The sequence below is a fragment of the Vigna unguiculata genome, unplaced genomic scaffold (assembly GCF_037176805.1).
Source record: "Vigna unguiculata cultivar grain cowpea cultivar isolate G323 ecotype 2 unplaced genomic scaffold, ASM3717680v1 ptg000026l_ERROPOS8192196, whole genome shotgun sequence".
Taxonomy (NCBI): domain Eukaryota; kingdom Viridiplantae; phylum Streptophyta; class Magnoliopsida; order Fabales; family Fabaceae; genus Vigna; species Vigna unguiculata.
Window position 1 is genome coordinate 1 of NW_028196670.1, and position 20,131 is coordinate 20,131.

A 20,131-nucleotide genomic window follows, 5' to 3' on the forward strand; every position below is an offset into this window, starting at 1 on the left:
CGCGCCAAGTGTTCAAACTTAGGCCCAATGCGAAACCCATATGTACATTGATCGTGCAATACTTCACAGGTGCGATCATACCAGCACTAATGCACCGGATCCCATCAGAACTCCGCAGTTAAGCGTGCTTGGGCGAGAGTAGTACTAGGATGGGTGACCTCCTGGGAAGTCCTCGTGTTGCACCTCTTTTTTACGTTATTTTCTTTTCCCACGTTCTTTTCATCACTGTTTTCTTTTGCAATCAAATCCTAAATTATCACCTAAATCATTCCAACTGACTACTACCAAAATCTCTTCAGACCAAAACAACCCACCTCACCTCCCCGTGCCCCCGCGCCGCGCCAAGTGTTCAAACTTAGGCCCAATGCGAAACCCATATGTACATTGATCGTGCAATACTTCACAGGTGCGATCATACCAGCACTAATGCACCGGATCCCATCAGAACTCCGCAGTTAAGCGTGCTTGGGCGAGAGTAGTACTAGGATGGGTGACCTCCTGGGAAGTCCTCGTGTTGCACCTCTTTTTTACGTTATTTTCTTTTCCCACGTTCTTTTCATCACTGTTTTCTTTTGCAATCAAATCCTAAATTATCACCTAAATCATTCCAACTGACTACTACCAAAATCTCTTCAGACCAAAACAACCCACCTCACCTCCCCGTGCCCCCGCGCCGCGCCAAGTGTTCAAACTTAGGCCCAATGCGAAACCCATATGTACATTGATCGTGCAATACTTCACAGGTGCGATCATACCAGCACTAATGCACCGGATCCCATCAGAACTCCGCAGTTAAGCGTGCTTGGGCGAGAGTAGTACTAGGATGGGTGACCTCCTGGGAAGTCCTCGTGTTGCACCTCTTTTTTACGTTATTTTCTTTTCCCACGTTCTTTTCATCACTGTTTTCTTTTGCAATCAAATCCTAAATTATCACCTAAATCATTCCAACTGACTACTACCAAAATCTCTTCAGACCAAAACAACCCACCTCACCTCCCCGTGCCCCCGCGCCGCGCCAAGTGTTCAAACTTAGGCCCAATGCGAAACCCATATGTACATTGATCGTGCAATACTTCACAGGTGCGATCATACCAGCACTAATGCACCGGATCCCATCAGAACTCCGCAGTTAAGCGTGCTTGGGCGAGAGTAGTACTAGGATGGGTGACCTCCTGGGAAGTCCTCGTGTTGCACCTCTTTTTTACGTTATTTTCTTTTCCCACGTTCTTTTCATCACTGTTTTCTTTTGCAGTCAAATCCTAAATTATCACCTAAATCATTCCAACTGACTACTACCAAAATCTCTTCAGACCAAAACAACCCACCTCACGTCCCCGTGCCCCCGCGCCGCGCCAAGTGTTCAAACTTAGGCCCAATGCGAAACCCATATGTACATTGATCGTGCAATACTTCACAGGTGCGATCATACCAGCACTAATGCACCGGATCCCATCAGAACTCCGCAGTTAAGCGTGCTTGGGCGAGAGTAGTACTAGGATGGGTGACCTCCTGGGAAGTCCTCGTGTTGCACCTCTTTTTTACGTTATTTTCTTTTCCCACGTTCTTTTCATCACTGTTTTCTTTTGCAATCAAATCCTAAATTATCACCTAAATCATTCCAACTGACTACTACCAAAATCTCTTCAGACCAAAACAACCCACCTCACGTCCCCGTGCCCCCGCGCCGCGCCAAGTGTTCAAACTTAGGCCCAATGCGAAACCCATATGTACATTGATCGTGCAATACTTCACAGGTGCGATCATACCAGCACTAATGCACCGGATCCCATCAGAACTCCGCAGTTAAGCGTGCTTGGGCGAGAGTAGTACTAGGATGGGTGACCTCCTGGGAAGTCCTCGTGTTGCACCTCTTTTTTACGTTATTTTCTTTTCCCACGTTCTTTTCATCACTGTTTTCTTTTGCAATCAAATCCTAAATTATCACCTAAATCATTCCAACTGACTACTACCAAAATCTCTTCAGACCAAAACAACCCACCTCACGTCCCCGTGCCCCCGCGCCGCGCCAAGTGTTCAAACTTAGGCCCAATGCGAAACCCATATGTACATTGATCGTGCAATACTTCACAGGTGCGATCATACCAGCACTAATGCACCGGATCCCATCAGAACTCCGCAGTTAAGCGTGCTTGGGCGAGAGTAGTACTAGGATGGGTGACCTCCTGGGAAGTCCTCGTGTTGCACCTCTTTTTTACGTTATTTTCTTTTCCCACGTTCTTTTCATCACTGTTTTCTTTTGCAATCAAATCCTAAATTATCACCTAAATCATTCCAACTGACTACTACCAAAATCTCTTCAGACCAAAACAACCCACCTCACGTCCCCGTGCCCCCGCGCCGCGCCAAGTGTTCAAACTTAGGCCCAATGCGAAACCCATATGTACATTGATCGTGCAATACTTCACAGGTGCGATCATACCAGCACTAATGCACCGGATCCCATCAGAACTCCGCAGTTAAGCGTGCTTGGGCGAGAGTAGTACTAGGATGGGTGACCTCCTGGGAAGTCCTCGTGTTGCACCTCTTTTTTACGTTATTTTCTTTTCCCACGTTCTTTTCATCACTGTTTTCTTTTGCAATCAAATCCTAAATTATCACCTAAATCATTCCAACTGACTACTACCAAAATCTCTTCAGACCAAAACAACCCACCTCACGTCCCCGTGCCCCCGCGCCGCGCCAAGTGTTCAAACTTAGGCCCAATGCGAAACCCATATGTACATTGATCGTGCAATACTTCACAGGTGCGATCATACCAGCACTAATGCACCGGATCCCATCAGAACTCCGCAGTTAAGCGTGCTTGGGCGAGAGTAGTACTAGGATGGGTGACCTCCTGGGAAGTCCTCGTGTTGCACCTCTTTTTTACGTTATTTTCTTTTCCCACGTTCTTTTCATCACTGTTTTCTTTTGCAATCAAATCCTAAATTATCACCTAAATCATTCCAACTGACTACTACCAAAATCTCTTCAGACCAAAACAACCCACCTCACCTCCCCGTGCCCCCGCGCCGCGCCAAGTGTTCAAACTTAGGCCCAATGCGAAACCCATATGTACATTGATCGTGCAATACTTCACAGGTGCGATCATACCAGCACTAATGCACCGGATCCCATCAGAACTCCGCAGTTAAGCGTGCTTGGGCGAGAGTAGTACTAGGATGGGTGACCTCCTGGGAAGTCCTCGTGTTGCACCTCTTTTTTACGTTATTTTCTTTTCCCACGTTCTTTTCATCACTGTTTTCTTTTGCAATCAAATCCTAAATTATCACCTAAATCATTCCAACTGACTACTACCAAAATCTCTTCAGACCAAAACAACCCACCTCACGTCCCCGTGCCCCCGCGCCGCGCCAAGTGTTCAAACTTAGGCCCAATGCGAAACCCATATGTACATTGATCGTGCAATACTTCACAGGTGCGATCATACCAGCACTAATGCACCGGATCCCATCAGAACTCCGCAGTTAAGCGTGCTTGGGCGAGAGTAGTACTAGGATGGGTGACCTCCTGGGAAGTCCTCGTGTTGCACCTCTTTTTTACGTTATTTTCTTTTCCCACGTTCTTTTCATCACTGTTTTCTTTTGCAATCAAATCCTAAATTATCACCTAAATCATTCCAACTGACTACTACCAAAATCTCTTCAGACCAAAACAACCCACCTCACCTCCCCGTGCCCCCGCGCCGCGCCAAGTGTTCAAACTTAGGCCCAATGCGAAACCCATATGTACATTGATCGTGCAATACTTCACAGGTGCGATCATACCAGCACTAATGCACCGGATCCCATCAGAACTCCGCAGTTAAGCGTGCTTGGGCGAGAGTAGTACTAGGATGGGTGACCTCCTGGGAAGTCCTCGTGTTGCACCTCTTTTTTACGTTATTTTCTTTTCCCACGTTCTTTTCATCACTGTTTTCTTTTGCAATCAAATCCTAAATTATCACCTAAATCATTCCAACTGACTACTACCAAAATCTCTTCAGACCAAAACAACCCACCTCACCTCCCCGTGCCCCCGCGCCGCGCCAAGTGTTCAAACTTAGGCCCAATGCGAAACCCATATGTACATTGATCGTGCAATACTTCACAGGTGCGATCATACCAGCACTAATGCACCGGATCCCATCAGAACTCCGCAGTTAAGCGTGCTTGGGCGAGAGTAGTACTAGGATGGGTGACCTCCTGGGAAGTCCTCGTGTTGCACCTCTTTTTTACGTTATTTTCTTTTCCCACGTTCTTTTCATCACTGTTTTCTTTTGCAATCAAATCCTAAATTATCACCTAAATCATTCCAACTGACTACTACCAAAATCTCTTCAGACCAAAACAACCCACCTCACGTCCCCGTGCCCCCGCGCCGCGCCAAGTGTTCAAACTTAGGCCCAATGCGAAACCCATATGTACATTGATCGTGCAATACTTCACAGGTGCGATCATACCAGCACTAATGCACCGGATCCCATCAGAACTCCGCAGTTAAGCGTGCTTGGGCGAGAGTAGTACTAGGATGGGTGACCTCCTGGGAAGTCCTCGTGTTGCACCTCTTTTTTACGTTATTTTCTTTTCCCACGTTCTTTTCATCACTGTTTTCTTTTGCAATCAAATCCTAAATTATCACCTAAATCATTCCAACTGACTACTACCAAAATCTCTTCAGACCAAAACAACCCACCTCACCTCCCCGTGCCCCCGCGCCGCGCCAAGTGTTCAAACTTAGGCCCAATGCGAAACCCATATGTACATTGATCGTGCAATACTTCACAGGTGCGATCATACCAGCACTAATGCACCGGATCCCATCAGAACTCCGCAGTTAAGCGTGCTTGGGCGAGAGTAGTACTAGGATGGGTGACCTCCTGGGAAGTCCTCGTGTTGCACCTCTTTTTTACGTTATTTTCTTTTCCCACGTTCTTTTCATCACTGTTTTCTTTTGCAATCAAATCCTAAATTATCACCTAAATCATTCCAACTGACTACTACCAAAATCTCTTCAGACCAAAACAACCCACCTCACGTCCCCGTGCCCCCGCGCCGCGCCAAGTGTTCAAACTTAGGCCCAATGCGAAACCCATATGTACATTGATCGTGCAATACTTCACAGGTGCGATCATACCAGCACTAATGCACCGGATCCCATCAGAACTCCTCAGTTAAGCGTGCTTGGGCGAGAGTAGTACTAGGATGGGTGACCTCCTGGGAAGTCCTCGTGTTGCACCTCTTTTTTACGTTATTTTCTTTTCCCACGTTCTTTTCATCACTGTTTTCTTTTGCAATCAAATCCTAAATTATCACCTAAATCATTCCAACTGACTACTACCAAAATCTCTTCAGACCAAAACAACCCACCTCACGTCCCCGTGCCCCCGCGCCGCGCCAAGTGTTCAAACTTAGGCCCAATGCGAAACCCATATGTACATTGATCGTGCAATACTTCACAGGTGCGATCATACCAGCACTAATGCACCGGATCCCATCAGAACTCCGCAGTTAAGCGTGCTTGGGCGAGAGTAGTACTAGGATGGGTGACCTCCTGGGAAGTCCTCGTGTTGCACCTCTTTTTTACGTTATTTTCTTTTCCCACGTTCTTTTCATCACTGTTTTCTTTTGCAATCAAATCCTAAATTATCACCTAAATCATTCCAACTGACTACTACCAAAATCTCTTCAGACCAAAAAAACCCACCTCACGTCCCCGTGCCCCCGCGCCGCGCCAAGTGTTCAAACTTAGGCCCAATGCGAAACCCATATGTACATTGATCGTGCAATACTTCACAGGTGCGATCATACCAGCACTAATGCACCGGATCCCATCAGAACTCCTCAGTTAAGCGTGCTTGGGCGAGAGTAGTACTAGGATGGGTGACCTCCTGGGAAGTCCTCGTGTTGCACCTCTTTTTTACGTTATTTTCTTTTCCCACGTTCTTTTCATCACTGTTTTCTTTTGCAATCAAATCCTAAATTATCACCTAAATCATTCCAACTGACTACTACCAAAATCTCTTCAGACCAAAACAACCCACCTCACCTCCCCGTGCCCCCGCGCCGCGCCAAGTGTTCAAACTTAGGCCCAATGCGAAACCCATATGTACATTGATCGTGCAATACTTCACAGGTGCGATCATACCAGCACTAATGCACCGGATCCCATCAGAACTCCGCAGTTAAGCGTGCTTGGGCGAGAGTAGTACTAGGATGGGTGACCTCCTGGGAAGTCCTCGTGTTGCACCTCTTTTTTACGTTATTTTCTTTTCCTACGTTCTTTTCATCACTGTTTTCTTTTGCAATCAAATCCTAAATTATCACCTAAATCATTCCAACTGACTACTACCAAAATCTCTTCAGACCAAAACAACCCACCTCACGTCCCCGTGCCCCCGCGCCGCGCCAAGTGTTCAAACTTAGGCCCAATGCGAAACCCATATGTACATTGATCGTGCAATACTTCACAGGTGCGATCATACCAGCACTAATGCACCGGATCCCATCAGAACTCCGCAGTTAAGCGTGCTTGGGCGAGAGTAGTACTAGGATGGGTGACATCCTGGGAAGTCCTCGTGTTGCACCTCTTTTTTACGTTATTTTCTTTTCCCACGTTCTTTTCATCACTGTTTTCTTTTGCAATCAAATCCTAAATTATCACCTAAATCATTCCAACTGACTACTACCAAAATCTCTTCAGACCAAAACAACCCACCTCACCTCCCCGTGCCCCCGCGCCGCGCCAAGTGTTCAAACTTAGGCCCAATGCGAAACCCATATGTACATTGATCGTGCAATACTTCACAGGTGCGATCATACCAGCACTAATGCACCGGATCCCATCAGAACTCCGCAGTTAAGCGTGCTTGGGCGAGAGTAGTACTAGGATGGGTGACCTCCTGGGAAGTCCTCGTGTTGCACCTCTTTTTTACGTTATTTTCTTTTCCCACGTTCTTTTCATCACTGTTTTCTTTTGCAATCAAATCCTAAATTATCACCTAAATCATTCCAACTGACTACTACCAAAATCTCTTCAGACCAAAACAACCCACCTCACCTCCCCGTGCCCCCGCGCCGCGCCAAGTGTTCAAACTTAGGCCCAATGCGAAACCCATATGTACATTGATCGTGCAATACTTCACAGGTGCGATCATACCAGCACTAATGCACCGGATCCCATCAGAACTCCGCAGTTAAGCGTGCTTGGGCGAGAGTAGTACTAGGATGGGTGACCTCCTGGGAAGTCCTCGTGTTGCACCTCTTTTTTACGTTATTTTCTTTTCCCACGTTCTTTTCATCACTGTTTTCTTTTGCAATCAAATCCTAAATTATCACCTAAATCATTCCAACTGACTACTACCAAAATCTCTTCAGACCAAAACAACCCACCTCACGTCCCCGTGCCCCCGCGCCGCGCCAAGTGTTCAAACTTAGGCCCAATGCGAAACCCATATGTACATTGATCGTGCAATACTTCACAGGTGCGATCATACCAGCACTAATGCACCGGATCCCATCAGAACTCCGCAGTTAAGCGTGCTTGGGCGAGAGTAGTACTAGGATGGGTGACCTCCTGGGAAGTCCTCGTGTTGCACCTCTTTTTTACGTTATTTTCTTTTCCCACGTTCTTTTCATCACTGTTTTCTTTTGCAATCAAATCCTAAATTATCACCTAAATCATTCCAACTGACTACTACCAAAATCTCTTCAGACCAAAAAAACCCACCTCACGTCCCCGTGCCCCCGCGCCGCGCCAAGTGTTCAAACTTAGGCCCAATGCGAAACCCATATGTACATTGATCGTGCAATACTTCACAGGTGCGATCATACCAGCACTAATGCACCGGATCCCATCAGAACTCCTCAGTTAAGCGTGCTTGGGCGAGAGTAGTACTAGGATGGGTGACCTCCTGGGAAGTCCTCGTGTTGCACCTCTTTTTTACGTTATTTTCTTTTCCCACGTTCTTTTCATCACTGTTTTCTTTTGCAATCAAATCCTAAATTATCACCTAAATCATTCCAACTGACTACTACCAAAATCTCTTCAGACCAAAACAACCCACCTCACCTCCCCGTGCCCCCGCGCCGCGCCAAGTGTTCAAACTTAGGCCCAATGCGAAACCCATATGTACATTGATCGTGCAATACTTCACAGGTGCGATCATACCAGCACTAATGCACCGGATCCCATCAGAACTCCGCAGTTAAGCGTGCTTGGGCGAGAGTAGTACTAGGATGGGTGACCTCCTGGGAAGTCCTCGTGTTGCACCTCTTTTTTACGTTATTTTCTTTTCCTACGTTCTTTTCATCACTGTTTTCTTTTGCAATCAAATCCTAAATTATCACCTAAATCATTCCAACTGACTACTACCAAAATCTCTTCAGACCAAAACAACCCACCTCACGTCCCCGTGCCCCCGCGCCGCGCCAAGTGTTCAAACTTAGGCCCAATGCGAAACCCATATGTACATTGATCGTGCAATACTTCACAGGTGCGATCATACCAGCACTAATGCACCGGATCCCATCAGAACTCCGCAGTTAAGCGTGCTTGGGCGAGAGTAGTACTAGGATGGGTGACATCCTGGGAAGTCCTCGTGTTGCACCTCTTTTTTACGTTATTTTCTTTTCCCACGTTCTTTTCATCACTGTTTTCTTTTGCAATCAAATCCTAAATTATCACCTAAATCATTCCAACTGACTACTACCAAAATCTCTTCAGACCAAAACAACCCACCTCACCTCCCCGTGCCCCCGCGCCGCGCCAAGTGTTCAAACTTAGGCCCAATGCGAAACCCATATGTACATTGATCGTGCAATACTTCACAGGTGCGATCATACCAGCACTAATGCACCGGATCCCATCAGAACTCCGCAGTTAAGCGTGCTTGGGCGAGAGTAGTACTAGGATGGGTGACCTCCTGGGAAGTCCTCGTGTTGCACCTCTTTTTTACGTTATTTTCTTTTCCCACGTTCTTTTCATCACTGTTTTCTTTTGCAATCAAATCCTAAATTATCACCTAAATCATTCCAACTGACTACTACCAAAATCTCTTCAGACCAAAAAAACCCACCTCACGTCCCCGTGCCCCCGCGCCGCGCCAAGTGTTCAAACTTAGGCCCAATGCGAAACCCATATGTACATTGATCGTGCAATACTTCACAGGTGCGATCATACCAGCACTAATGCACCGGATCCCATCAGAACTCCTCAGTTAAGCGTGCTTGGGCGAGAGTAGTACTAGGATGGGTGACCTCCTGGGAAGTCCTCGTGTTGCACCTCTTTTTTACGTTATTTTCTTTTCCCACGTTCTTTTCATCACTGTTTTCTTTTGCAATCAAATCCTAAATTATCACCTAAATCATTCCAACTGACTACTACCAAAATCTCTTCAGACCAAAACAACCCACCTCACCTCCCCGTGCCCCCGCGCCGCGCCAAGTGTTCAAACTTAGGCCCAATGCGAAACCCATATGTACATTGATCGTGCAATACTTCACAGGTGCGATCATACCAGCACTAATGCACCGGATCCCATCAGAACTCCGCAGTTAAGCGTGCTTGGGCGAGAGTAGTACTAGGATGGGTGACCTCCTGGGAAGTCCTCGTGTTGCACCTCTTTTTTACGTTATTTTCTTTTCCCACGTTCTTTTCATCACTGTTTTCTTTTGCAATCAAATCCTAAATTATCACCTAAATCATTCCAACTGACTACTACCAAAATCTCTTCAGACCAAAACAACCCACCTCACGTCCCCGTGCCCCCGCGCCGCGCCAAGTGTTCAAACTTAGGCCCAATGCGAAACCCATATGTACATTGATCGTGCAATACTTCACAGGTGCGATCATACCAGCACTAATGCACCGGATCCCATCAGAACTCCGCAGTTAAGCGTGCTTGGGCGAGAGTAGTACTAGGATGGGTGACCTCCTGGGAAGTCCTCGTGTTGCACCTCTTTTTTACGTTATTTTCTTTTCCCACGTTCTTTTCATCACTGTTTTCTTTTGCAATCAAATCCTAAATTATCACCTAAATCATTCCAACTGACTACTACCAAAATCTCTTCAGACCAAAACAACCCACCTCACCTCCCCGTGCCCCCGCGCCGCGCCAAGTGTTCAAACTTAGGCCCAATGCGAAACCCATATGTACATTGATCGTGCAATACTTCACAGGTGCGATCATACCAGCACTAATGCACCGGATCCCATCAGAACTCCGCAGTTAAGCGTGCTTGGGCGAGAGTAGTACTAGGATGGGTGACCTCCTGGGAAGTCCTCGTGTTGCACCTCTTTTTTACGTTATTTTCTTTTCCCACGTTCTTTTCATCACTGTTTTCTTTTGCAATCAAATCCTAAATTATCACCTAAATCATTCCAACTGACTACTACCAAAATCTCTTCAGACCAAAACAACCCACCTCACCTCCCCGTGCCCCCGCGCCGCGCCAAGTGTTCAAACTTAGGCCCAATGCGAAACCCATATGTACATTGATCGTGCAATACTTCACAGGTGCGATCATACCAGCACTAATGCACCGGATCCCATCAGAACTCCGCAGTTAAGCGTGCTTGGGCGAGAGTAGTACTAGGATGGGTGACCTCCTGGGAAGTCCTCGTGTTGCACCTCTTTTTTACGTTATTTTCTTTTCCCACGTTCTTTTCATCACTGTTTTCTTTTGCAATCAAATCCTAAATTATCACCTAAATCATTCCAACTGACTACTACCAAAATCTCTTCAGACCAAAACAACCCACCTCACGTCCCCGTGCCCCCGCGCCGCGCCAAGTGTTCAAACTTAGGCCCAATGCGAAACCCATATGTACATTGATCGTGCAATACTTCACAGGTGCGATCATACCAGCACTAATGCACCGGATCCCATCAGAACTCCGCAGTTAAGCGTGCTTGGGCGAGAGTAGTACTAGGATGGGTGACCTCCTGGGAAGTCCTCGTGTTGCACCTCTTTTTTACGTTATTTTCTTTTCCCACGTTCTTTTCATCACTGTTTTCTTTTGCAATCAAATCCTAAATTATCACCTAAATCATTCCAACTGACTACTACCAAAATCTCTTCAGACCAAAACAACCCACCTCACCTCCCCGTGCCCCCGCGCCGCGCCAAGTGTTCAAACTTAGGCCCAATGCGAAACCCATATGTACATTGATCGTGCAATACTTCACAGGTGCGATCATACCAGCACTAATGCACCGGATCCCATCAGAACTCCGCAGTTAAGCGTGCTTGGGCGAGAGTAGTACTAGGATGGGTGACCTCCTGGGAAGTCCTCGTGTTGCACCTCTTTTTTACGTTATTTTCTTTTCCCACGTTCTTTTCATCACTGTTTTCTTTTGCAATCAAATCCTAAATTATCACCTAAATCATTCCAACTGACTACTACCAAAATCTCTTCAGACCAAAACAACCCACCTCACGTCCCCGTGCCCCCGCGCCGCGCCAAGTGTTCAAACTTAGGCCCAATGCGAAACCCATATGTACATTGATCGTGCAATACTTCACAGGTGCGATCATACCAGCACTAATGCACCGGATCCCATCAGAACTCCTCAGTTAAGCGTGCTTGGGCGAGAGTAGTACTAGGATGGGTGACCTCCTGGGAAGTCCTCGTGTTGCACCTCTTTTTTACGTTATTTTCTTTTCCCACGTTCTTTTCATCACTGTTTTCTTTTGCAATCAAATCCTAAATTATCACCTAAATCATTCCAACTGACTACTACCAAAATCTCTTCAGACCAAAACAACCCACCTCACCTCCCCGTGCCCCCGCGCCGCGCCAAGTGTTCAAACTTAGGCCCAATGCGAAACCCATATGTACATTGATCGTGCAATACTTCACAGGTGCGATCATACCAGCACTAATGCACCGGATCCCATCAGAACTCCGCAGTTAAGCGTGCTTGGGCGAGAGTAGTACTAGGATGGGTGACCTCCTGGGAAGTCCTCGTGTTGCACCTCTTTTTTACGTTATTTTCTTTTCCCACGTTCTTTTCATCACTGTTTTCTTTTGCAATCAAATCCTAAATTATCACCTAAATCATTCCAACTGACTACTACCAAAATCTCTTCAGACCAAAACAACCCACCTCACGTCCCCGTGCCCCCGCGCCGCGCCAAGTGTTCAAACTTAGGCCCAATGCGAAACCCATATGTACATTGATCGTGCAATACTTCACAGGTGCGATCATACCAGCACTAATGCACCGGATCCCATCAGAACTCCGCAGTTAAGCGTGCTTGGGCGAGAGTAGTACTAGGATGGGTGACCTCCTGGGAAGTCCTCGTGTTGCACCTCTTTTTTACGTTATTTTCTTTTCCCACGTTCTTTTCATCACTGTTTTCTTTTGCAATCAAATCCTAAATTATCACCTAAATCATTCCAACTGACTACTACCAAAATCTCTTCAGACCAAAACAACCCACCTCACCTCCCCGTGCCCCCGCGCCGCGCCAAGTGTTCAAACTTAGGCCCAATGCGAAACCCATATGTACATTGATCGTGCAATACTTCACAGGTGCGATCATACCAGCACTAATGCACCGGATCCCATCAGAACTCCGCAGTTAAGCGTGCTTGGGCGAGAGTAGTACTAGGATGGGTGACCTCCTGGGAAGTCCTCGTGTTGCACCTCTTTTTTACGTTATTTTCTTTTCCCACGTTCTTTTCATCACTGTTTTCTTTTGCAATCAAATCCTAAATTATCACCTAAATCATTCCAACTGACTACTACCAAAATCTCTTCAGACCAAAACAACCCACCTCACGTCCCCGTGCCCCCGCGCCGCGCCAAGTGTTCAAACTTAGGCCCAATGCGAAACCCATATGTACATTGATCGTGCAATACTTCACAGGTGCGATCATACCAGCACTAATGCACCGGATCCCATCAGAACTCCTCAGTTAAGCGTGCTTGGGCGAGAGTAGTACTAGGATGGGTGACCTCCTGGGAAGTCCTCGTGTTGCACCTCTTTTTTACGTTATTTTCTTTTCCCACGTTCTTTTCATCACTGTTTTCTTTTGCAATCAAATCCTAAATTATCACCTAAATCATTCCAACTGACTACTACCAAAATCTCTTCAGACCAAAACAACCCACCTCACCTCCCCGTGCCCCCGCGCCGCGCCAAGTGTTCAAACTTAGGCCCAATGCGAAACCCATATGTACATTGATCGTGCAATACTTCACAGGTGCGATCATACCAGCACTAATGCACCGGATCCCATCAGAACTCCGCAGTTAAGCGTGCTTGGGCGAGAGTAGTACTAGGATGGGTGACCTCCTGGGATGTCCTCGTGTTGCACCTCTTTTTTACGTTATTTTCTTTTCCCACGTTCTTTTCATCACTGTTTTCTTTTGCAATCAAATCCTAAATTATCACCTAAATCATTCCAACTGACTACTACCAAAATCTCTTCAGACCAAAACAACCCACCTCACGTCCCCGTGCCCCCGCGCCGCGCCAAGTGTTCAAACTTAGGCCCAATGCGAAACCCATATGTACATTGATCGTGCAATACTTCACAGGTGCGATCATACCAGCACTAATGCACCGGATCCCATCAGAACTCCGCAGTTAAGCGTGCTTGGGCGAGAGTAGTACTAGGATGGGTGACCTCCTGGGAAGTCCTCGTGTTGCACCTCTTTTTTACGTTATTTTCTTTTCCCACGTTCTTTTCATCACTGTTTTCTTTTGCAATCAAATCCTAAATTATCACCTAAATCATTCCAACTGACTACTACCAAAATCTCTTCAGACCAAAACAACCCACCTCACCTCCCCGTGCCCCCGCGCCGCGCCAAGTGTTCAAACTTAGGCCCAATGCGAAACCCATATGTACATTGATCGTGCAATACTTCACAGGTGCGATCATACCAGCACTAATGCACCGGATCCCATCAGAACTCCGCAGTTAAGCGTGCTTGGGCGAGAGTAGTACTAGGATGGGTGACCTCCTGGGAAGTCCTCGTGTTGCACCTCTTTTTTACGTTATTTTCTTTTCCCACGTTCTTTTCATCACTGTTTTCTTTTGCAATCAAATCCTAAATTATCACCTAAATCATTCCAACTGACTACTACCAAAATCTCTTCAGACCAAAACAACCCACCTCACGTCCCCGTGCCCCCGCGCCGCGCCAAGTGTTCAAACTTAGGCCCAATGCGAAACCCATATGTACATTGATCGTGCAATACTTCACAGGTGCGATCATACCAGCACTAATGCACCGGATCCCATCAGAACTCCGCAGTTAAGCGTGCTTGGGCGAGAGTAGTACTAGGATGGGTGACCTCCTGGGAAGTCCTCGTGTTGCACCTCTTTTTTACGTTATTTTCTTTTCCCACGTTCTTTTCATCACTGTTTTCTTTTGCAATCAAATCCTAAATTATCACCTAAATCATTCCAACTGACTACTACCAAAATCTCTTCAGACCAAAACAACCCACCTCACCTCCCCGTGCCCCCGCGCCGCGCCAAGTGTTCAAACTTAGGCCCAATGCGAAACCCATATGTACATTGATCGTGCAATACTTCACAGGTGCGATCATACCAGCACTAATGCACCGGATCCCATCAGAACTCCGCAGTTAAGCGTGCTTGGGCGAGAGTAGTACTAGGATGGGTGACCTCCTGGGAAGTCCTCGTGTTGCACCTCTTTTTTACGTTATTTTCTTTTCCCACGTTCTTTTCATCACTGTTTTCTTTTGCAATCAAATCCTAAATTATCACCTAAATCATTCCAACTGACTACTACCAAAATCTCTTCAGACCAAAACAACCCACCTCACGTCCCCGTGCCCCCGCGCCGCGCCAAGTGTTCAAACTTAGGCCCAATGCGAAACCCATATGTACATTGATCGTGCAATACTTCACAGGTGCGATCATACCAGCACTAATGCACCGGATCCCATCAGAACTCCGCAGTTAAGCGTGCTTGGGCGAGAGTAGTACTAGGATGGGTGACCTCCTGGGAAGTCCTCGTGTTGCACCTCTTTTTTACGTTATTTTCTTTTCCCACGTTCTTTTCATCACTGTTTTCTTTTGCAATCAAATCCTAAATTATCACCTAAATCATTCCAACTGACTACTACCAAAATCTCTTCAGACCAAAACAACCCACCTCACGTCCCCGTGCCCCCGCGCCGCGCCAAGTGTTCAAACTTAGGCCCAATGCGAAACCCATATGTACATTGATCGTGCAATACTTCACAGGTGCGATCATACCAGCACTAATGCACCGGATCCCATCAGAACTCCGCAGTTAAGCGTGCTTGGGCGAGAGTAGTACTAGGATGGGTGACCTCCTGGGATGTCCTCGTGTTGCACCTCTTTTTTACGTTATTTTCTTTTCCCACGTTCTTTTCATCACTGTTTTCTTTTGCAATCAAATCCTAAATTATCACCTAAATCATTCCAACTGACTACTACCAAAATCTCTTCAGACCAAAACAACCCACCTCACGTCCCCGTGCCCCCGCGCCGCGCCAAGTGTTCAAACTTAGGCCCAATGCGAAACCCATATGTACATTGATCGTGCAATACTTCACAGGTGCGATCATACCAGCACTAATGCACCGGATCCCATCAGAACTCCGCAGTTAAGCGTGCTTGGGCGAGAGTAGTACTAGGATGGGTGACCTCCTGGGAAGTCCTCGTGTTGCACCTCTTTTTTACGTTATTTTCTTTTCCCACGTTCTTTTCATCACTGTTTTCTTTTGCAATCAAATCCTAAATTATCACCTAAATCATTCCAACTGACTACTACCAAAATCTCTTCAGACCAAAACAACCCACCTCACGTCCCCGTGCCCCCGCGCCGCGCCAAGTGTTCAAACTTAGGCCCAATGCGAAACCCATATGTACATTGATCGTGCAATACTTCACAGGTGCGATCATACCAGCACTAATGCACCGGATCCCATCAGAACTCCGCAGTTAAGCGTGCTTGGGCGAGAGTAGTACTAGGATGGGTGACCTCCTGGGATGTCCTCGTGTTGCACCTCTTTTTTACGTTATTTTCTTTTCCCACGTTCTTTTCATCACTGTTTTCTTTTGCAATCAAATCCTAAATTATCACCTAAATCATTCCAACTGACTACTACCAAAATCTCTTCAGACCAAAACAACCCACCTCACGTCCCCGTGCCCCCGCGCCGCGCCAAGTGTTCAAACTTAGGCCCAATGCGAAACCCATATGTACATTGATCGTGCAATACTTCACAGGTGCGATCATACCAGCACTAATGCACCGGATCCCATCAGAACTCCGCAGTTAAGCGTGCTTGGGCGAGAGTAGTACTAGGATGGGTGACCTCCTGGGATGTCCTCGTGTTGCACCTCTTTTTTACGTTATTTTCTTTTCCCACGTTCTTTTCATCACTGTTTTCTTTTGCAATCAAATCCTAAATTATCACCTAAATCATTCCAACTGACTACTACCAAAATCTCTTCAGACCAAAACAACCCACCTCACGTCCCCGTGCCCCCGCGCCGCGCCAAGTGTTCAAACTTAGGCCCAATGCGAAACCCATATGTACATTGATCGTGCAATACTTCACAGGTGCGATCATACCAGCACTAATGCACCGGATCCCATCAGAACTCCGCAGTTAAGCGTGCTTGGGCGAGAGTAGTACTAGGATGGGTGACCTCCTGGGATGTCCTCGTGTTGCACCTCTTTTTTACGTTATTTTCTTTTCCCACGTTCTTTTCATCACTGTTTTCTTTTGCAATCAAATCCTAAATTATCACCTAAATCATTCCAACTGACTACTACCAAAATCTCTTCAGACCAAAACAACCCACCTCACGTCCCCGTGCCCCCGCGCCGCGCCAAGTGTTCAAACTTAGGCCCAATGCGAAACCCATATGTACATTGATCGTGCAATACTTCACAGGTGCGATCATACCAGCACTAATGCACCGGATCCCATCAGAACTCCGCAGTTAAGCGTGCTTGGGCGAGAGTAGTACTAGGATGGGTGACCTCCTGGGATGTCCTCGTGTTGCACCTCTTTTTTACGTTATTTTCTTTTCCCACGTTCTTTTCATCACTGTTTTCTTTTGCAATCAAATCCTAAATTATCACCTAAATCATTCCAACTGACTACTACCAAAATCTCTTCAGACCAAAACAACCCACCTCACGTCCCCGTGCCCCCGCGCCGCGCCAAGTGTTCAAACTTAGGCCCAATGCGAAACCCATATGTACATTGATCGTGCAATACTTCACAGGTGCGATCATACCAGCACTAATGCACCGGATCCCATCAGAACTCCGCAGTTAAGCGTGCTTGGGCGAGAGTAGTACTAGGATGGGTGACCTCCTGGGAAGTCCTCGTGTTGCACCTCTTTTTTACGTTATTTTCTTTTCCCACGTTCTTTTCATCACTGTTTTCTTTTGCAATCAAATCCTAAATTATCACCTAAATCATTCCAACTGACTACTACCAAAATCTCTTCAGACCAAAACAACCCACCTCACGTCCCCGTGCCCCCGCGCCGCGCCAAGTGTTCAAACTTAGGCCCAATGCGAAACCCATATGTACATTGATCGTGCAATACTTCACAGGTGCGATCATACCAGCACTAATGCACCGGATCCCATCAGAACTCCGCAGTTAAGCGTGCTTGGGCGAGAGTAGTACTAGGATGGGTGACCTCCTGGGATGTCCTCGTGTTGCACCTCTTTTTTACGTTATTTTCTTTTCCCACGTTCTTTTCATCACTGTTTTCTTTTGCAATCAAATCCTAAATTATCACCTAAATCATTCCAACTGACTACTACCAAAATCTCTTCAGACCAAAACAACCCACCTCACGTCCCCGTGCCCCCGCGCCGCGCCAAGTGTTCAAACTTAGGCCCAATGCGAAACCCATATGTACATTGATCGTGCAATACTTCACAGGTGCGATCATACCAGCACTAATGCACCGGATCCCATCAGAACTCCGCAGTTAAGCGTGCTTGGGCGAGAGTAGTACTAGGATGGGTGACCTCCTGGGAAGTCCTCGTGTTGCACCTCTTTTTTACGTTATTTTCTTTTCCCACATTCTTTTCATCACTGTTTTCTTTTGCAATCAAATCCTAAATTATCACCTAAATCATTCCAACTGACTACTACCAAAATCTCTTCAGACCAAAAAAACCCACCTCACGTCCCCGTGCCCCCGCGCCGCGCCAAGTGTTCAAACTTAGGCCCAATGCGAAACCCATATGTACATTGATCGTGCAATACTTCACAGGTGCGATCATACCAGCACTAATGCACCGGATCCCATCAGAACTCCTCAGTTAAGCGTGCTTGGGCGAGAGTAGTACTAGGATGGGTGACCTCCTGGGAAGTCCTCGTGTTGCACCTCTTTTTTACGTTATTTTCTTTTCCCACGTTCTTTTCATCACTGTTTTCTTTTGCAATCAAATCCTAAATTATCACCTAAATCATTCCAACTGACTACTACCAAAATCTCTTCAGACCAAAACAACCCACCTCACCTCCCCGTGCCCCCGCGCCGCGCCAAGTGTTCAAACTTAGGCCCAATGCGAAACCCATATGTACATTGATCGTGCAATACTTCACAGGTGCGATCATACCAGCACTAATGCACCGGATCCCATCAGAACTCCGCAGTTAAGCGTGCTTGGGCGAGAGTAGTACTAGGATGGGTGACCTCCTGGGAAGTCCTCGTGTTGCACCTCTTTTTTACGTTATTTTCTTTTCCCACGTTCTTTTCATCACTGTTTTCTTTTGCAATCAAATCCTAAATTATCACCTAAATCATTCCAACTGACTACTACCAAAATCTCTTCAGACCAAAACAACCCACCTCACCTCCCCGTGCCCCCGCGCCGCGCCAAGTGTTCAAACTTAGGCCCAATGCGAAACCCATATGTACATTGATCGTGCAATACTTCACAGGTGCGATCATACCAGCACTAATGCACCGGATCCCATCAGAACTCCGCAGTTAAGCGTGCTTGGGCGAGAGTAGTACTAGGATGGGTGACCTCCTGGGATGTCCTCGTGTTGCACCTCTTTTTTACGTTATTTTCTTTTCCCACGTTCTTTTCATCACTGTTTTCTTTTGCAATCAAATCCTAAATTATCACCTAAATCATTCCAACTGACTACTACCAAAATCTCTTCAGACCAAAACAACCCACCTCACGTCCCCGTGCCCCCGCGCCGCGCCAAGTGTTCAAACTTAGGCCCAATGCGAAACCCATATGTACATTGATCGTGCAATACTTCACAGGTGCGATCATACCAGCACTAATGCACCGGATCCCATCAGAACTCCTCAGTTAAGCGTGCTTGGGCGAGAGTAGTACTAGGATGGGTGACCTCCTGGGAAGTCCTCGTGTTGCACCTCTTTTTTACGTTATTTTCTTTTCCCACGTTCTTTTCATCACTGTTTTCTTTTGCAATCAAATCCTAAATTATCACCTAAATCATTCCAACTGACTACTACCAAAATCTCTTCAGACCAAAACAACCCACCTCACGTCCCCGTGCCCCCGCGCCGCGCCAAGTGTTCAAACTTAGGCCCAATGCGAAACCCATATGTACATTGATCGTGCAATACTTCACAGGTGCGATCATACCAGCACTAATGCACCGGATCCCATCAGAACTCCGCAGTTAAGCGTGCTTGGGCGAGAGTAGTACTAGGATGGGTGACCTCCTGGGATGTCCTCGTGTTGCACCTCTTTTTTACGTTATTTTCTTTTCCCACGTTCTTTTCATCACTGTTTTCTTTTGCAATCAAATCCTAAATTATCACCTAAATCATTCCAACTGACTACTACCAAAATCTCTTCAGACCAAAACAACCCACCTCACGTCCCCGTGCCCCCGCGCCGCGCCAAGTGTTCAAACTTAGGCCCAATGCGAAACCCATATGTACATTGATCGTGCAATACTTCACAGGTGCGATCATACCAGCACTAATGCACCGGATCCCATCAGAACTCCTCAGTTAAGCGTGCTTGGGCGAGAGTAGTACTAGGATGGGTGACCTCCTGGGAAGTCCTCGTGTTGCACCTCTTTTTTACGTTATTTTCTTTTCCCACGTTCTTTTCATCACTGTTTTCTTTTGCAATCAAATC

General features: G+C 46.8%; 60 non-coding genes across 60 annotated transcripts; all 60 read left to right on the top strand.

The window, feature by feature from the left end:
- Window positions 1-67: 67 nt before the first annotated feature.
- On the top strand, window positions 68-186 carry LOC146878701 (5S ribosomal RNA). Its single transcript, XR_014988650.1, has one exon. It is a non-coding gene; the product is annotated as a 5S ribosomal RNA (ribosomal RNA).
- A 218-nt stretch (window positions 187-404) lies between these two features.
- LOC146878702 (5S ribosomal RNA) lies at window positions 405-523 on the top strand. Its single transcript, XR_014988762.1, has one exon. It is a non-coding gene; the product is annotated as a 5S ribosomal RNA (ribosomal RNA).
- A 218-nt stretch (window positions 524-741) lies between these two features.
- On the top strand, window positions 742-860 carry LOC146878703 (5S ribosomal RNA). The gene has a single exon (XR_014988873.1). It is a non-coding gene; the product is annotated as a 5S ribosomal RNA (ribosomal RNA).
- A 218-nt stretch (window positions 861-1,078) lies between these two features.
- Window positions 1,079-1,197, top strand: LOC146878704 (5S ribosomal RNA). The gene has a single exon (XR_014988987.1). It is a non-coding gene; the product is annotated as a 5S ribosomal RNA (ribosomal RNA).
- Window positions 1,198-1,415: 218 nt separating this feature from the next.
- On the top strand, window positions 1,416-1,534 carry LOC146878705 (5S ribosomal RNA). Its single transcript, XR_014989100.1, has one exon. It is a non-coding gene; the product is annotated as a 5S ribosomal RNA (ribosomal RNA).
- A 218-nt stretch (window positions 1,535-1,752) lies between these two features.
- Window positions 1,753-1,871, top strand: LOC146878706 (5S ribosomal RNA). The gene has a single exon (XR_014988656.1). It is a non-coding gene; the product is annotated as a 5S ribosomal RNA (ribosomal RNA).
- Window positions 1,872-2,089: 218 nt separating this feature from the next.
- On the top strand, window positions 2,090-2,208 carry LOC146878707 (5S ribosomal RNA). Its single transcript, XR_014988667.1, has one exon. It is a non-coding gene; the product is annotated as a 5S ribosomal RNA (ribosomal RNA).
- A 218-nt stretch (window positions 2,209-2,426) lies between these two features.
- On the top strand, window positions 2,427-2,545 carry LOC146878708 (5S ribosomal RNA). The gene has a single exon (XR_014988678.1). It is a non-coding gene; the product is annotated as a 5S ribosomal RNA (ribosomal RNA).
- Window positions 2,546-2,763: 218 nt separating this feature from the next.
- Window positions 2,764-2,882, top strand: LOC146878709 (5S ribosomal RNA). Its single transcript, XR_014988689.1, has one exon. It is a non-coding gene; the product is annotated as a 5S ribosomal RNA (ribosomal RNA).
- A 218-nt stretch (window positions 2,883-3,100) lies between these two features.
- LOC146878710 (5S ribosomal RNA) lies at window positions 3,101-3,219 on the top strand. The gene has a single exon (XR_014988700.1). It is a non-coding gene; the product is annotated as a 5S ribosomal RNA (ribosomal RNA).
- Window positions 3,220-3,437: 218 nt separating this feature from the next.
- On the top strand, window positions 3,438-3,556 carry LOC146878711 (5S ribosomal RNA). Its single transcript, XR_014988711.1, has one exon. It is a non-coding gene; the product is annotated as a 5S ribosomal RNA (ribosomal RNA).
- A 218-nt stretch (window positions 3,557-3,774) lies between these two features.
- Window positions 3,775-3,893, top strand: LOC146878712 (5S ribosomal RNA). Its single transcript, XR_014988722.1, has one exon. It is a non-coding gene; the product is annotated as a 5S ribosomal RNA (ribosomal RNA).
- Window positions 3,894-4,111: 218 nt separating this feature from the next.
- LOC146878713 (5S ribosomal RNA) lies at window positions 4,112-4,230 on the top strand. The gene has a single exon (XR_014988734.1). It is a non-coding gene; the product is annotated as a 5S ribosomal RNA (ribosomal RNA).
- Window positions 4,231-4,448: 218 nt separating this feature from the next.
- Window positions 4,449-4,567, top strand: LOC146878714 (5S ribosomal RNA). Its single transcript, XR_014988745.1, has one exon. It is a non-coding gene; the product is annotated as a 5S ribosomal RNA (ribosomal RNA).
- Window positions 4,568-4,785: 218 nt separating this feature from the next.
- LOC146878715 (5S ribosomal RNA) lies at window positions 4,786-4,904 on the top strand. Its single transcript, XR_014988756.1, has one exon. It is a non-coding gene; the product is annotated as a 5S ribosomal RNA (ribosomal RNA).
- A 218-nt stretch (window positions 4,905-5,122) lies between these two features.
- On the top strand, window positions 5,123-5,241 carry LOC146878716 (5S ribosomal RNA). Its single transcript, XR_014989081.1, has one exon. It is a non-coding gene; the product is annotated as a 5S ribosomal RNA (ribosomal RNA).
- A 218-nt stretch (window positions 5,242-5,459) lies between these two features.
- LOC146878717 (5S ribosomal RNA) lies at window positions 5,460-5,578 on the top strand. Its single transcript, XR_014988768.1, has one exon. It is a non-coding gene; the product is annotated as a 5S ribosomal RNA (ribosomal RNA).
- A 218-nt stretch (window positions 5,579-5,796) lies between these two features.
- LOC146878718 (5S ribosomal RNA) lies at window positions 5,797-5,915 on the top strand. Its single transcript, XR_014989082.1, has one exon. It is a non-coding gene; the product is annotated as a 5S ribosomal RNA (ribosomal RNA).
- Window positions 5,916-6,133: 218 nt separating this feature from the next.
- Window positions 6,134-6,252, top strand: LOC146878719 (5S ribosomal RNA). The gene has a single exon (XR_014988779.1). It is a non-coding gene; the product is annotated as a 5S ribosomal RNA (ribosomal RNA).
- Window positions 6,253-6,470: 218 nt separating this feature from the next.
- On the top strand, window positions 6,471-6,589 carry LOC146878720 (5S ribosomal RNA). Its single transcript, XR_014989119.1, has one exon. It is a non-coding gene; the product is annotated as a 5S ribosomal RNA (ribosomal RNA).
- Window positions 6,590-6,807: 218 nt separating this feature from the next.
- On the top strand, window positions 6,808-6,926 carry LOC146878721 (5S ribosomal RNA). The gene has a single exon (XR_014988790.1). It is a non-coding gene; the product is annotated as a 5S ribosomal RNA (ribosomal RNA).
- Window positions 6,927-7,144: 218 nt separating this feature from the next.
- LOC146878722 (5S ribosomal RNA) lies at window positions 7,145-7,263 on the top strand. Its single transcript, XR_014988801.1, has one exon. It is a non-coding gene; the product is annotated as a 5S ribosomal RNA (ribosomal RNA).
- A 218-nt stretch (window positions 7,264-7,481) lies between these two features.
- LOC146878723 (5S ribosomal RNA) lies at window positions 7,482-7,600 on the top strand. Its single transcript, XR_014988812.1, has one exon. It is a non-coding gene; the product is annotated as a 5S ribosomal RNA (ribosomal RNA).
- Window positions 7,601-7,818: 218 nt separating this feature from the next.
- Window positions 7,819-7,937, top strand: LOC146878724 (5S ribosomal RNA). The gene has a single exon (XR_014989084.1). It is a non-coding gene; the product is annotated as a 5S ribosomal RNA (ribosomal RNA).
- A 218-nt stretch (window positions 7,938-8,155) lies between these two features.
- LOC146878725 (5S ribosomal RNA) lies at window positions 8,156-8,274 on the top strand. The gene has a single exon (XR_014988823.1). It is a non-coding gene; the product is annotated as a 5S ribosomal RNA (ribosomal RNA).
- A 218-nt stretch (window positions 8,275-8,492) lies between these two features.
- LOC146878726 (5S ribosomal RNA) lies at window positions 8,493-8,611 on the top strand. The gene has a single exon (XR_014989120.1). It is a non-coding gene; the product is annotated as a 5S ribosomal RNA (ribosomal RNA).
- A 218-nt stretch (window positions 8,612-8,829) lies between these two features.
- On the top strand, window positions 8,830-8,948 carry LOC146878727 (5S ribosomal RNA). The gene has a single exon (XR_014988834.1). It is a non-coding gene; the product is annotated as a 5S ribosomal RNA (ribosomal RNA).
- A 218-nt stretch (window positions 8,949-9,166) lies between these two features.
- LOC146878728 (5S ribosomal RNA) lies at window positions 9,167-9,285 on the top strand. The gene has a single exon (XR_014989085.1). It is a non-coding gene; the product is annotated as a 5S ribosomal RNA (ribosomal RNA).
- A 218-nt stretch (window positions 9,286-9,503) lies between these two features.
- On the top strand, window positions 9,504-9,622 carry LOC146878729 (5S ribosomal RNA). The gene has a single exon (XR_014988845.1). It is a non-coding gene; the product is annotated as a 5S ribosomal RNA (ribosomal RNA).
- A 218-nt stretch (window positions 9,623-9,840) lies between these two features.
- Window positions 9,841-9,959, top strand: LOC146878730 (5S ribosomal RNA). The gene has a single exon (XR_014988856.1). It is a non-coding gene; the product is annotated as a 5S ribosomal RNA (ribosomal RNA).
- A 218-nt stretch (window positions 9,960-10,177) lies between these two features.
- LOC146878731 (5S ribosomal RNA) lies at window positions 10,178-10,296 on the top strand. Its single transcript, XR_014988867.1, has one exon. It is a non-coding gene; the product is annotated as a 5S ribosomal RNA (ribosomal RNA).
- Window positions 10,297-10,514: 218 nt separating this feature from the next.
- On the top strand, window positions 10,515-10,633 carry LOC146878732 (5S ribosomal RNA). Its single transcript, XR_014988879.1, has one exon. It is a non-coding gene; the product is annotated as a 5S ribosomal RNA (ribosomal RNA).
- Window positions 10,634-10,851: 218 nt separating this feature from the next.
- LOC146878733 (5S ribosomal RNA) lies at window positions 10,852-10,970 on the top strand. The gene has a single exon (XR_014988890.1). It is a non-coding gene; the product is annotated as a 5S ribosomal RNA (ribosomal RNA).
- A 218-nt stretch (window positions 10,971-11,188) lies between these two features.
- LOC146878734 (5S ribosomal RNA) lies at window positions 11,189-11,307 on the top strand. The gene has a single exon (XR_014988901.1). It is a non-coding gene; the product is annotated as a 5S ribosomal RNA (ribosomal RNA).
- Window positions 11,308-11,525: 218 nt separating this feature from the next.
- LOC146878735 (5S ribosomal RNA) lies at window positions 11,526-11,644 on the top strand. Its single transcript, XR_014989086.1, has one exon. It is a non-coding gene; the product is annotated as a 5S ribosomal RNA (ribosomal RNA).
- Window positions 11,645-11,862: 218 nt separating this feature from the next.
- LOC146878736 (5S ribosomal RNA) lies at window positions 11,863-11,981 on the top strand. The gene has a single exon (XR_014988913.1). It is a non-coding gene; the product is annotated as a 5S ribosomal RNA (ribosomal RNA).
- Window positions 11,982-12,199: 218 nt separating this feature from the next.
- LOC146878737 (5S ribosomal RNA) lies at window positions 12,200-12,318 on the top strand. The gene has a single exon (XR_014988924.1). It is a non-coding gene; the product is annotated as a 5S ribosomal RNA (ribosomal RNA).
- Window positions 12,319-12,536: 218 nt separating this feature from the next.
- LOC146878738 (5S ribosomal RNA) lies at window positions 12,537-12,655 on the top strand. The gene has a single exon (XR_014988935.1). It is a non-coding gene; the product is annotated as a 5S ribosomal RNA (ribosomal RNA).
- A 218-nt stretch (window positions 12,656-12,873) lies between these two features.
- LOC146878739 (5S ribosomal RNA) lies at window positions 12,874-12,992 on the top strand. The gene has a single exon (XR_014989087.1). It is a non-coding gene; the product is annotated as a 5S ribosomal RNA (ribosomal RNA).
- Window positions 12,993-13,210: 218 nt separating this feature from the next.
- LOC146878740 (5S ribosomal RNA) lies at window positions 13,211-13,329 on the top strand. The gene has a single exon (XR_014989065.1). It is a non-coding gene; the product is annotated as a 5S ribosomal RNA (ribosomal RNA).
- A 218-nt stretch (window positions 13,330-13,547) lies between these two features.
- Window positions 13,548-13,666, top strand: LOC146878741 (5S ribosomal RNA). The gene has a single exon (XR_014988947.1). It is a non-coding gene; the product is annotated as a 5S ribosomal RNA (ribosomal RNA).
- Window positions 13,667-13,884: 218 nt separating this feature from the next.
- On the top strand, window positions 13,885-14,003 carry LOC146878742 (5S ribosomal RNA). Its single transcript, XR_014988958.1, has one exon. It is a non-coding gene; the product is annotated as a 5S ribosomal RNA (ribosomal RNA).
- A 218-nt stretch (window positions 14,004-14,221) lies between these two features.
- LOC146878743 (5S ribosomal RNA) lies at window positions 14,222-14,340 on the top strand. Its single transcript, XR_014988969.1, has one exon. It is a non-coding gene; the product is annotated as a 5S ribosomal RNA (ribosomal RNA).
- Window positions 14,341-14,558: 218 nt separating this feature from the next.
- Window positions 14,559-14,677, top strand: LOC146878744 (5S ribosomal RNA). The gene has a single exon (XR_014988980.1). It is a non-coding gene; the product is annotated as a 5S ribosomal RNA (ribosomal RNA).
- A 218-nt stretch (window positions 14,678-14,895) lies between these two features.
- Window positions 14,896-15,014, top strand: LOC146878745 (5S ribosomal RNA). The gene has a single exon (XR_014988993.1). It is a non-coding gene; the product is annotated as a 5S ribosomal RNA (ribosomal RNA).
- Window positions 15,015-15,232: 218 nt separating this feature from the next.
- Window positions 15,233-15,351, top strand: LOC146878746 (5S ribosomal RNA). Its single transcript, XR_014989067.1, has one exon. It is a non-coding gene; the product is annotated as a 5S ribosomal RNA (ribosomal RNA).
- Window positions 15,352-15,569: 218 nt separating this feature from the next.
- LOC146878747 (5S ribosomal RNA) lies at window positions 15,570-15,688 on the top strand. Its single transcript, XR_014989004.1, has one exon. It is a non-coding gene; the product is annotated as a 5S ribosomal RNA (ribosomal RNA).
- A 218-nt stretch (window positions 15,689-15,906) lies between these two features.
- Window positions 15,907-16,025, top strand: LOC146878748 (5S ribosomal RNA). Its single transcript, XR_014989068.1, has one exon. It is a non-coding gene; the product is annotated as a 5S ribosomal RNA (ribosomal RNA).
- Window positions 16,026-16,243: 218 nt separating this feature from the next.
- LOC146878749 (5S ribosomal RNA) lies at window positions 16,244-16,362 on the top strand. The gene has a single exon (XR_014989069.1). It is a non-coding gene; the product is annotated as a 5S ribosomal RNA (ribosomal RNA).
- Window positions 16,363-16,580: 218 nt separating this feature from the next.
- Window positions 16,581-16,699, top strand: LOC146878750 (5S ribosomal RNA). The gene has a single exon (XR_014989070.1). It is a non-coding gene; the product is annotated as a 5S ribosomal RNA (ribosomal RNA).
- A 218-nt stretch (window positions 16,700-16,917) lies between these two features.
- Window positions 16,918-17,036, top strand: LOC146878751 (5S ribosomal RNA). Its single transcript, XR_014989071.1, has one exon. It is a non-coding gene; the product is annotated as a 5S ribosomal RNA (ribosomal RNA).
- Window positions 17,037-17,254: 218 nt separating this feature from the next.
- LOC146878752 (5S ribosomal RNA) lies at window positions 17,255-17,373 on the top strand. The gene has a single exon (XR_014989015.1). It is a non-coding gene; the product is annotated as a 5S ribosomal RNA (ribosomal RNA).
- Window positions 17,374-17,591: 218 nt separating this feature from the next.
- On the top strand, window positions 17,592-17,710 carry LOC146878753 (5S ribosomal RNA). Its single transcript, XR_014989073.1, has one exon. It is a non-coding gene; the product is annotated as a 5S ribosomal RNA (ribosomal RNA).
- A 218-nt stretch (window positions 17,711-17,928) lies between these two features.
- Window positions 17,929-18,047, top strand: LOC146878754 (5S ribosomal RNA). Its single transcript, XR_014989026.1, has one exon. It is a non-coding gene; the product is annotated as a 5S ribosomal RNA (ribosomal RNA).
- Window positions 18,048-18,265: 218 nt separating this feature from the next.
- On the top strand, window positions 18,266-18,384 carry LOC146878755 (5S ribosomal RNA). The gene has a single exon (XR_014989088.1). It is a non-coding gene; the product is annotated as a 5S ribosomal RNA (ribosomal RNA).
- A 218-nt stretch (window positions 18,385-18,602) lies between these two features.
- Window positions 18,603-18,721, top strand: LOC146878756 (5S ribosomal RNA). The gene has a single exon (XR_014989037.1). It is a non-coding gene; the product is annotated as a 5S ribosomal RNA (ribosomal RNA).
- Window positions 18,722-18,939: 218 nt separating this feature from the next.
- On the top strand, window positions 18,940-19,058 carry LOC146878757 (5S ribosomal RNA). The gene has a single exon (XR_014989074.1). It is a non-coding gene; the product is annotated as a 5S ribosomal RNA (ribosomal RNA).
- Window positions 19,059-19,276: 218 nt separating this feature from the next.
- On the top strand, window positions 19,277-19,395 carry LOC146878758 (5S ribosomal RNA). The gene has a single exon (XR_014989089.1). It is a non-coding gene; the product is annotated as a 5S ribosomal RNA (ribosomal RNA).
- Window positions 19,396-19,613: 218 nt separating this feature from the next.
- LOC146878759 (5S ribosomal RNA) lies at window positions 19,614-19,732 on the top strand. Its single transcript, XR_014989075.1, has one exon. It is a non-coding gene; the product is annotated as a 5S ribosomal RNA (ribosomal RNA).
- Window positions 19,733-19,950: 218 nt separating this feature from the next.
- LOC146878760 (5S ribosomal RNA) lies at window positions 19,951-20,069 on the top strand. Its single transcript, XR_014989090.1, has one exon. It is a non-coding gene; the product is annotated as a 5S ribosomal RNA (ribosomal RNA).
- Window positions 20,070-20,131: the final 62 nt, after the last annotated feature.